Below are 11,138 nucleotides of genomic sequence, written 5' to 3' on the forward strand. Positions count from 1 at the left end.
ATCACAAATTTTGAAGTAACTGTTAAGTTGGTTCTTTTCCGCAAAACCCAGCTCAGTCAATTTCTGAATATTATTTTTTGTGATATTTCGGCACTTTGTCGAGAAACTTTTACTAAACAGGTTTATGCACTATGTTTAAATGAATTCATTTATGCTACTACTTCGTCTTCTGAATTGCTGAACTTAAGCAGATTCACAGCGAATTATATTGTAATGTTCATTCCGTGTCAAACTTGGCTTAAATATGGATGCAGGCAATTAAAAACCATGTCACTTGGTACCATGATTTGCTTAGCAATAGGTAGTATGTTAGCATTCTAGCACCAAGTTAATACCTATGAAGTGCATGAAAAAGATCGCATAGTTTTATTTTTATATTTTTGAGGACACTAATCATATTGAAGAGCTGCCAAGAACTTTCTGTTGTGAATTATTCGATCTTTCGGAAAAAAAAATTTGTTTGAACTGGAGAACCGCGAAATACATTAAAAAATGGCCAAAAACTACCAACATTAAAAAAAAATCTACGTTTAATCCGCTACATCTCGAAAACGGTATGACTTAGCAAAATTTTACACTTGTTTTACACCTTTGTAAATTTTTGTTTTTTAAGTTAAAAAAATATTGAACTAAGAATTGGATATTTTTCCAAAAACTTGAGTTTTTTCAAAAATCATAATTTTTTTGTCCATTATTTCCCCATCTTGACCAATAGTGCAATAGGTGGCATTGTGCTCTTAATCATATCAAAATATTAAAAAATAAACGGTTTTTAAGAAATTCGATTTTTAAGTTTAAATTTTAATTTAAAAAAAATAGTGAACATCTATAGGATAATATTATTTTTTCAAATAGTTCCAGATGTTCCATACAATATTGCCTAACCCAAGTAACAGTACAAGTTTTATCAAGGTTTTAAAGCATTCTACAAGCCTAAATCATGGTCTACAGAGCCCTAATAAAACCCGAATCGTTACTTGGGAAGGTACCAAAACAATTGGACAAACGTTTTTCGAGTAACAGTTTCTGAAGATAAGTTAACATTTTTATATAGGCCCTTTTTAAAATTAAGGCTCGATTTAAAATGGTGATATGAAGCTGCAAAATGGCATTTAGGTCATGAAAAACGTTTCTGAAAATTTTCAGCCAAATAAAAAAAAAACGAAATTAATGGATTTGCGAGTTCGCTTAGAATCGCTCAGAAGAGGAGTTAAAGTTTGTGCAGAACACATAAAACCAGTCAATTTCGCTTAAAGAGTGTCCCAAGTAGCGATTAGCTATAACGAATAGTACTCTTTCTTTACGATTAAACATTACAGATTTTTAGCTAAATGTACAGGTTTTATGTATCATACACAAATTTGACCTCCTCTTATTGCATCTAACATAAACACATTATTATTATTATATCATATAGTTTTATAATTTCGAATAGCAGCATTTTAGCTGTAATGAGCATTTTCAAGCCTGAGCCTCCGACTGGCTGACCAGGTGTTAGGGAATAATTCTAAGGGAATTGTGAGGATGAAGTATTCAAAGGAGAATTCAAAAGTAGTTCTATGTGGAGTTCAATGAGAATTCTGAAGAGAATTCAAAAGGATTACAAAGCTTAGTTCCATCGAAATTCTGGGGGAGGGCTTAAAAAATGGCATTTTGAAGAGAATTCTGATGAGAATTAAAAATAAAATCTAATGAGAATTCCAAGGAGTTCAGCTAAAAGTTAAAAAAAAAGAAAATAATAAACCTTATGTTAATGCCATGAACAATTTCATGGTTGCTCTGAATAGATCTTCAAGGGTATTCTAAGAATTCAATGGATCTTCTAATGATCATCCCAAATTGTTTCTGAGGAGACTTCCTATTGAGATTTTCAAGGAAATTCAGAGAAGTATTCCAAGTATTTCGAGAATAATTTCCGTGAAATTAAAAGAAGAATTTCTAGTGAACTTTGCGGACTATTGCAGCGCAGAAATTAAAGAAAATTCAGATAATAATTTCGGACGAGTTTTGGAAGAATCATCAGAAAATGCTGAGAAGCAGCGTTGGAAAAGTTTGCAAAGTTTTGCGAAATTCACCAAGAGAATTTTAACGAACTTTCAGAAGAATATTTACCAGCTATGAGTACACCATATGATACTCAAAACTTCTTCTACCAGAGACAGCTATTGGTTTGCCAGAATAAGTCTTAGTCCGTGAGAAATCGACTTTTAAACTAATTGTCTACCTTTGGAACATAAGGCCTTTTCAAATGTTACTCGAGAATTGTCATCACATCATTGCATAAAAAACGCATTGGATTACACCACCGACTCGTGTTTCCTACCGTTTTCATATAGTTAAGAAATCAACCCACATTATGACATACTATTCATACTTTGGTTAAATGTTCATAGAGAACGAAACGAGAAGGAACTTCGCTTTAGTAATTCTTATCCGCCTTCCAGTTTCTATCCCACATCCTCAGTGCATCCGTCTTTTTCTCCCTATCCCCTTCCGGGTTGCGTAGGAGAATGAACGGGAGTGACTTTTCTGCTAGGACTGTTTTGTGGGAAAACACACGGAAGTGCGCTTTATACCGGTGATCATAAAACACACATCATACAGACCGAGAACCGAGTTGCATACTTTCAACGTTAGACAGACAACTTTAGCACGCTGCTGGCTGACTGGTGGGACATTTGTTCGTGATCTTGGTGGTAAAATGTACAGGGGGAATGCTCATAGATTATAATGGAAAGAGTTTTTCGTGATGATGCAGGAGATGTGGTGTGGGGTGCCATCAGGACGTGCAGGGATAGAATGATAAATACAATGAAATATGTTCTGGGTGCTGCTTTTGGATGCATGCTGGGCCAAAGGAGCCATCGTCGACGGGGCGAGGAATTCATTATTCCGCCGCATGTGAGCACAAAGAAGGATGCAACATAAAACATGTAGAGAAAAAGCGCCAATGACGATTTGCGAGGAGCTTTTTGTCTTCATGATGCACGTAGGTAGGTATATATGTAGCTACCAACCGGTATCGCACACAGCCAGACGAGACGATCCGTCCTGTCTCACTTTGTCAAGCGTCAACTTTCGGTTCTTTTTTGGTTTTGATTCGTTTTTCCCTTTTTCAGGAGATGAGTTTTTCATTTTATGCTTCTCGGAATGCTGTTGGATGTCTTCAGATCGCAGCTCTGAGAGCGACTTTTACGCTCGTGTGCCCCTGAATGGAATACGTGCACGTTTTCGTGAGCTGCATGCAATTTCATCTCCGCAAGAGTTAGCCTCCAAGAATCTGCTTCGTGCTCGAGGTTTTGGATTGTTTCTTCAAGGAAAAAGGAAACATTGAACAAGGGAGGAAATGCATACCAGAAGCATAAAGAAAAAAAAAGCACATTTACGTTGAATGCTTTCTTTCTTCCATGTCTTTATTCAGATGTTTTTACGTTCGGTTGATGACTTGTAAGAATGAAGATATGTGGAGCGCATCAATTTTTGATTGGGGCATTTATTGTATTGAGGATTGGGTATGTAATTGGCTGTCATTTTATGCTAGAAAGAATAAATGTTGTACTCACTGAATTCTTTGTGAATAGCTACATGCATGATTTACAAGATGACTCCAAATTACGTGGATGGATCACCTTTTTGTGGTGCGTTACGGTGTAAGATTTATTATATCAGATTCTGGCCCTAAGCTCTTTCTGTCGAATGTTATGAACCTTGGTTTTGAGAGTCTCCGAGGCGCTGAGATTGGAACATTAGTAGTTTTTGTCATTAAGAAGGCCTCATTAGTTAGGTCCCAGAACTCTTTGAATGATACGGAACATCACAATTGATTGAGGATTGTTGTGAGAAGAGCAAGTATGAATGAGGACTGTACCGAAAATGAATACCTCATTACGTTTCCTGGCATTACGGACACATCATAAATGATCAATGTGTTGGTCGCAATGATTATGAACCGAACAAAAATAAACTAAAAGCAAAATGGCAGATTTGAATTATTATTCATGAAAAAAAATTCAGTTTCTGTACGATCAATATACCAATTCTCCTTTACATCTCCATGCACAGCGTCTCGCGTCTCCCATTTTATATTGATGTGTTAATCATACGAAACATTTCCATTAATTTAATACCCTAGCAGCACACTTGTCACTAAACAATTGTGGTAACAAGTGTGCAACTTATTCCAGTCACAATCAAGTTGCAGCAACTTATTGTGATGAAGTTTGCTGCTTGGGTAATCTATTATCAGAATATGTTCTGAATCCTAAAAATATAGGAACCTATTTCAAATTATTTTATCTTAAAATACAAAATTTGAATGGATAATAACAAAGCTATATCAGGAGAATTCTTCCAATTATGACACAGTTTTGAGACCATAGCTAGAATACTAGCTCTGGCACTTCAAAAGCTCGAGATCCTCTACATTCAATGAAAATGTTTATTTAATGCCACGTCGTCTATGGCACAACAGCAATATTAAAAAGAAAATGACCCACCAAATTAAATCATAAGTAATCCTGTTTTATTTGCTCCTAATATTAAAATGTTCAACCGGGGATAAAATTGTAATGCATTTTTAGGGCTTAGCAAAATAACGTTTGGACGTGATTTACACAAAAAGAAAATCGTCTCTTCCATAGAAAATGTTGATACCTGTCTCATTATGAAAGTGGTGGGTGTTCCAGTAGCACTGATTTTTAAAATAAATGTTCGTTTAACAGACGCACAAGTTGTCATTTATTTAATTTCTTAGACTTGTATGCTGCAACTAGAACTGTACGCATGACCTCATATTTTATTTTATTTAAGAGCTCACCCATTGTTGTTAATTGAGGGCTCTCCAAACTTGTACCAAATGCAATGATAAGTAACGCCCAAAGAATTTGAGAACATTGCCTGTGACGCTTGCGACATCTTCAGCAATTTTATTCAACGAAATCTCAAGGCGTACTCTGCTCATGAAACCAAAGTTGAGTTATCTCTAAAAAGCTTCGTTCAAAAGATATAAAAAATAACTACTTAAACATGAATCCAATGAACTGAAATGTTTCATTCACAAAGTAGTCCTTGTATAGCTGAGTAGCTTTGCCAATGACATCACTCGTAGCAGTTACTAGTTTTGTCCAGTTAGATAACATATTTGGCTCACTGTGCACTGTGCTCTTCGGTCTGCATCACATCTTCCTCATTTTCCCTCATCCTCTGTTTCCTTGTTGATTTAGCTGTTATGCCATTATGGGCCAGAAATTAAAATTTAAAGACATAATTAAAACTGCTTCTTATAACAGAAACACACAAAATTCATTTTCAAAATTCGAGTTTTTATCCGATTATCACCAAACTTTCCTGGAGTAAAAAAAAAACAATTAAAGTTTGTTTTGAAATCAGTTTTTTTTTTTGCATATTAACCCATTTTTTTCTATTGGCCGCAGTTCTGGAGTGTTTGGGGGGTTCAGATCTTTCGGCACGAAATCGACATCATTCGCCTTATACCACTCTAGCACGTCCTTCGTGTAGTGGCATGATGCCAAATCCGGCCAGAAGATCGTCGGACCGTCGTGAGCCTTCAGGAGAGGGCGAAGCCGCTTTTGGAGACACTCTTCCAAATACACCTGTCCATTTATGGTGCTTGCGGTAACGAAAGGTGTACTCCGCTTTGCGCAAGTACAAATCGCTTGCCAAATTAAGAACTTCTTGGCGAACTTCGATATCTTCTGTGTTCGGAGGTTCTCGGGAACTTCACACCTATCCGTGGCAGTCACATACAGGTTTCCTGGAATCTGTTTGAAGTCCGCCTTCACATATGTCTCGTCATCCATTACGCAGCAGTGTGGTTTCGTTAACTTCTGGTCGTACAACTTCCGGGAACGGCTTTTTGCGACCGTATTCTGTTTCTCGTCACGGTTTGGGGACTTCTGAACCTTAAACGTACGTAGTCCAGCCCGAGTTTTGGTATTCTGCACGAAAGTCTTGCTCATTTTAATTTCAATTGCGTTTGACTTTTTTAAACATGGTGGTATAATGCACGATGCTTGAAAATTGCATTTTGTTCTGCTTTTAAAAGTAGACTTGAACTGACACAATAGATTTCCAATCAAAAAGTTTTGCCTACAAGCTTTGTAAAGAGTAAATATTCATATTCTTTGATTTAACATATACAGTGTATCGCAAAATTGAGCGTACACCCTAGTAGAACATTTTTTGAAACATTCTGGCTGGTGGTTAAACAGATGTATATTGATTTATCGTTTTAGTTTTGGACTTTATTGAAATAACCGGTATGAAGTAAGATTTATTTTAGTAAATCGCACGATTTTCATTTTTTTACCTAGTGGGCGAATTGTAGTAAAATTAGTGGAATATAGATGATGTTTATAATGACTAAAAATGAATAAAATTTCAAAAAGTTTTGATTATTATATTTCAAGATATTAAGGTTTTTCAAGGAAAAGGTGTTTTTCGCAAATAGCTATTAGGTACTTTTAAAAAATGCAACCAAATAAGCCTAACACTGATAAATTTATGATGATTTAGTTGCCAGAAAATCAGAAACGTATCTCTTTAAATTTGTACTTTAAAGCTGTTTTTTTTTCTTCTAAAATTTAAGGACATCTGTACGTTCAATTTTGCGGTACACTGTATGCGTTTTGAAAAAATGATAATACTTCAAAATCTTCATGTAAAAATCGTTAATATTTTACATGCTCCTCTGGAAAAGTAACGGTATTCCCAAGTGCTCGACTTTTAACCAATCTATAGTGGTAGCCTGGACTTCAACCTTCAAATTGGTGCCAAAAATTTCGGCAGATATTTGCAGATGAAGTAAGCATAATAATTTTAATCAAGCCCATTTTTTGAAGTTATTCAGAATTTTCTCCAAAGTTTTCGGTTTACCCGTGTTATTCCTTAGCAAAAGCTCCAAATGAAAGTTTACATGGTTGTTAATGAAAACATTAAAATGTGGTCAAGAACAGTTTATTCGCGTTTTAACCAATTTTGATTTTATTTTCCAAATAACTCGGTAGCGGTAGGCTGTAAAACTTTTTTGCCTACCAAAGAGTTGCTTTTTTTTAAAGATATATATCTTTTCTGAAGACATCAAGTTTATACAATATCAGAGTATAAAGTTTGATCGTGGCGCCATCTTTGCGGAATAATTGCTAACTATCTTTTTACGCAAATAGATAGTTTTAGTTATCTTATCTAATGTAATCTAACACCAACACAGCCAGTTCTTGAAAACATCTTGGACAATGTTGGATATACCTCCATCATTTTCATTTCGATGTCACTGCTGGAGTCTTGTCACAAGGCATATAAAATAACAAGGACTAAAATGTGTTCCTTTGATTACTGAAAAATCTTTTTTGAAGTTGTCAGGACTAGACGGTGGTAGATCTTATACCAGCAACGCACCACGAAAAGGTGATCTACCAGTGCTACTGGTTGAAAAATAAAATTGGACAATAAGGAACGAACTTACCAAGTTTAGTCAGTTGATCCTAAAAGCAGCTTGACATGTGTTGATGTAGAAGCCTAAATTGTAGACGGTTCGCTTGACGAAGACCAACTTGAAATAGTCCGACTTGTGGTAGAGCTTGCACAAAATGTCGTCACTAGATGGACACATAGATAGTTTTAGATATAACGAAAAACTATTTCGAAAGTTCCAACCCTCGGAAATGTTTCGTTTAAGAGATATTGGGTTTGTCGTCTAAATTGCATTTCTGGCTTTGTCACCTTCCCCCGTAAGTCTCACATTGTCATAATTATTCAATCCCCCTTTAAAATGTGTTGCCTTATTTATGAATGCAATTTTTTTATTGAATTGCCTCACCACAGACAAACAGACGTAACTCTTTGAAAAAGTTTTTCTTGAAAACTTAGTATCTCAAAACATAGGACCTCAGTAACGACATCTCTCAGGCTTCTCGCGGAAAACAAGCTTGCTTGATAACTCGCAAACAATATTGCATAAAAGTTCTATAGAATGTATAGAGACGTCAAAGTGATCCGATGCCAGCGCTGCGGCGAGGAGTTCGCGGAACTGATAATATTCAAATCAACCGTTAAATGTGTAAACGAAGATACACAATGAAGTGTTACGTCTGTTTGTCTGTGGCCTCACTATCCATTAACACTGCAATCTACAGAAGGGCAACAAAGATGATGAATAAAAAAAAAGTGCATATATGTTTTAGCGACAAGATAATCATCTGCAAGTACACTAGTCTTAGTAATCTCGAGTGTAAATGTCCAAGAAATCGATTGCACTACCCAACAAACATTAAATGCAAAATTGTGGTTTATTGAGGCATTCATATGCATCTTCTGATAAAAATGGCTTACTAAGTCTTTAATCTGGATAAATAGTTTGTTGGGGAAGTTGAGTTTCTCGCTGTTATCTCTAAACACCTGTTTTGCCTCAGTTTCCATTTTCTGTATCACATCATTCGAGCAGTTTAAAATGACGTTTCCTGCAACTTGAACCAACACATTGATATTTTTTATTCTAGCTAGATCCTCGAGAAAATAGGGTCTTGTTTATGCTTAGCTAGAAAAATCTGGATTTGATAGCTTCATTTTGTTAAAATCGCTGGTAGTCGTCCCAAAATTGCTTGACAATATGATTAATTGACACTGAATGCTGATCATTACAGCATTTTTATTAGGGCAAAAATTTAACTTTATATTTTTCAATTGCTACTTTCCACTACTCTATTGCTCACTTTCAAAAGTTTATTACTCCTTACCAAGCAGCTTTACTGGTAATTTCAAATTGAACTATGGGAGTCTTCCCGTTTTTAGGGATTGTTTATTAGGCAGCCTTTTCATTAGATGTACTCCGTACAGCTGTGTTCGGTAATATATTAGCGCATCCCGATTTTCATACAAAATGGTCAACTTTGACATGATGTAACTTTGTAATCTGATGAAAAATTGAGCTGAAAAGTTCGCCAAAGAACTACAAATATGTTCAATTTTACCATTACAAAATATTAAATTTTTGGAAGCACCTGCCGGAAAGTGAGGCACCAGGTAAAATTGTTCAAAATAATAGCAATTTTCATTTGAAAATTGACGTGCTGCAAATCAGAATTACAAGGAAACCTCTTTTCGGAAGGTGCAAGGTACCGGACCAGCCGTGTTTTCAAAGTGCACAAACGATACCTCGTCGAACCTTCTGCCGGAAATTTCTGAAAAATGTTCATGGTATCCAAAGCAATGATGTCCAATCTACTGGACTACTACCGATCCAACATCAGGGCAATCGAGCGGGGAGAAGATGTTCTACAATCGCCTTTGAAGGTTGCCACCCCGAAGATCTGTATCATAAGTCCGGGAAAGAGTCTAACTTCTGATCCTTGTGCAACTCCACCTGCTGAAGGAAGGACTGCACAAACCGGCTTCTGCATACTCACGATAACAGGAATAAATTTGAGTTAGTTGGGAATGGGGCCAAACCTAGATCATTGGAGAAGCTTCAAGACAGTACGAAAAAGTCATCAGACGAACAAAATGATGCCAAATTGAACAGTTTTTTGGAAAGCGTAGGAATAGATAATGCCACACGAGAGCTATCTGGTAACGATTCTGCTGGAAAACCCATAATCGTTGGCGAATCTACTCCCGAGTCTGCGCTATCCAAGTCGAACATGCCGAATGATGATAGTTTGTTCGCTAATAGCGAAGCCATGCAGGCACTGATCACGTCTAGTCCCAATGAGAAAATTTTCGACTCCATCCTGAACGCCGACCAGAACCATGAACGTGATCTAAATGTAATCCACTGCCTACAGCTGTCCCGACAGCAAATTGACACCGCTATGCTGGTTATGAAGCTGAACAATCCATGTTCAGACCTTACGAAAATCTCCGCGGTTACTACCACTCCCCAAACGGTCATTCGAAACAAGCAATTTGCTCCAAAACACGCAGAACGGAATTTGATGGTTGCTAGAAGAATGTCTTTGCCAGGTAATCCATCGGAATCATAATTAAAAAAAAAAATCAATTGCGTTTGCGTTTGGAGACACTGTTTCTACTTCAATTTTACCCTAAGAGTTATGTTTTTTGGCTAGCAACAATTGTTTATTTCTTTCAATTGACAATTTCCAGAAAAACCTACACAATTCTATCAAATCCATAGGCAAAATTAAAAAAAAAAAATGCAAATGTTGACAAAAATTAAATCCATCGTTATGAAAATTTTGGCATACTGCAGCAAAGTAGCACATTAATCAATAAATCAACTCTATCAACGCACTTCATCGTCATGGCAAGCCATATTTAAATTTTGCGAACCACTTGTCGTTCAGCCTCCTGCACGAGAGAACGTCAACAAAGAGCGAAAAGCATGTAGGCCCACCATCCTTCGAATACGGCATGGGAAAAAGCGGGTATCTCAATGTCCCACAAAAAGGCAGCAACACGGCGACGGCAGAAGAAGACGAAGGAGAAGGACGTCAAGCTGATTTGTTTTTGTCACTTGGTGAAGCGAACCGGCATGCTTTAGGTAGGTAGGTACCTACGACGTGTGGGAGGGAGGAAAAGCTACTCGGGTCGGATGCAACAATGAATAGCTTCAATATCAACAGCCTGACGCACGAGTGAGCTCATCGGCTGATGGGAAGTGAGCTAAGAGAAAAGCTTACTCCTGCACTGCGCTTTCACTCTCGGTTTTCCGGGTCGAACAGGTAGCTTTTCTTGGGGCCTCGCTTAGCTCAGTCGGTAAAGGAGGCGGCTGGGTTCGATGCCCATCTGGTCTCCTGACCGGTTTGTACAATTTCTCGACATCCTTGAGCAGCGTGTATGAATATTGGCAACAACACAATACAATAACCTATCAGTATATGTGGTGGATGGTACCGTGCAGGCACCGCTGTTTCTCGGTTGCCCTTCAACCGATTATGCTGATGTTTTGTATGTGATTAGTGTCAACAATATACTAGTTATTTACAGATTAATCAGCTTAAATAATTGATGGACTGAAAGCCAAGAAAAAGTGGTGGGGTCACTGTAATACTAATCCAAAAATGGCACAGGCTACATGAACTACTGTGGTAGTGCTCAAAGGACACTGATTGGGATGTTGTTCACCAAACGTGTAAGCGCCAACAAGCAGGAGTCATTGACAG

At 37.1% G+C, this 11,138-nt stretch overlaps 1 protein-coding gene and 1 pseudogene across 2 annotated transcripts in view; both read left to right on the forward strand.

Moving 5' to 3' along the window:
• Nucleotides 1-9,998, forward strand: part of LOC135715261 (uncharacterized) — a 42,025-nt pseudogene extending 32,027 nt beyond the window's left edge.
• LOC135715273 (band 7 protein AGAP004871) overlaps nt 1-11,138 on the forward strand; it is a 609,777-nt gene that overhangs the window by 160,434 nt on the left and 438,205 nt on the right. The gene's annotated exons all lie outside the window — the stretch shown is intronic.

This window comes from Ochlerotatus camptorhynchus, unplaced genomic scaffold (assembly GCF_037179485.1).
Source record: "Ochlerotatus camptorhynchus isolate MF236.1 unplaced genomic scaffold, CSIRO-AGI_Acam_v1.1 ptg000840l, whole genome shotgun sequence".
NCBI lineage: Eukaryota > Metazoa > Arthropoda > Insecta > Diptera > Culicidae > Ochlerotatus > Ochlerotatus camptorhynchus.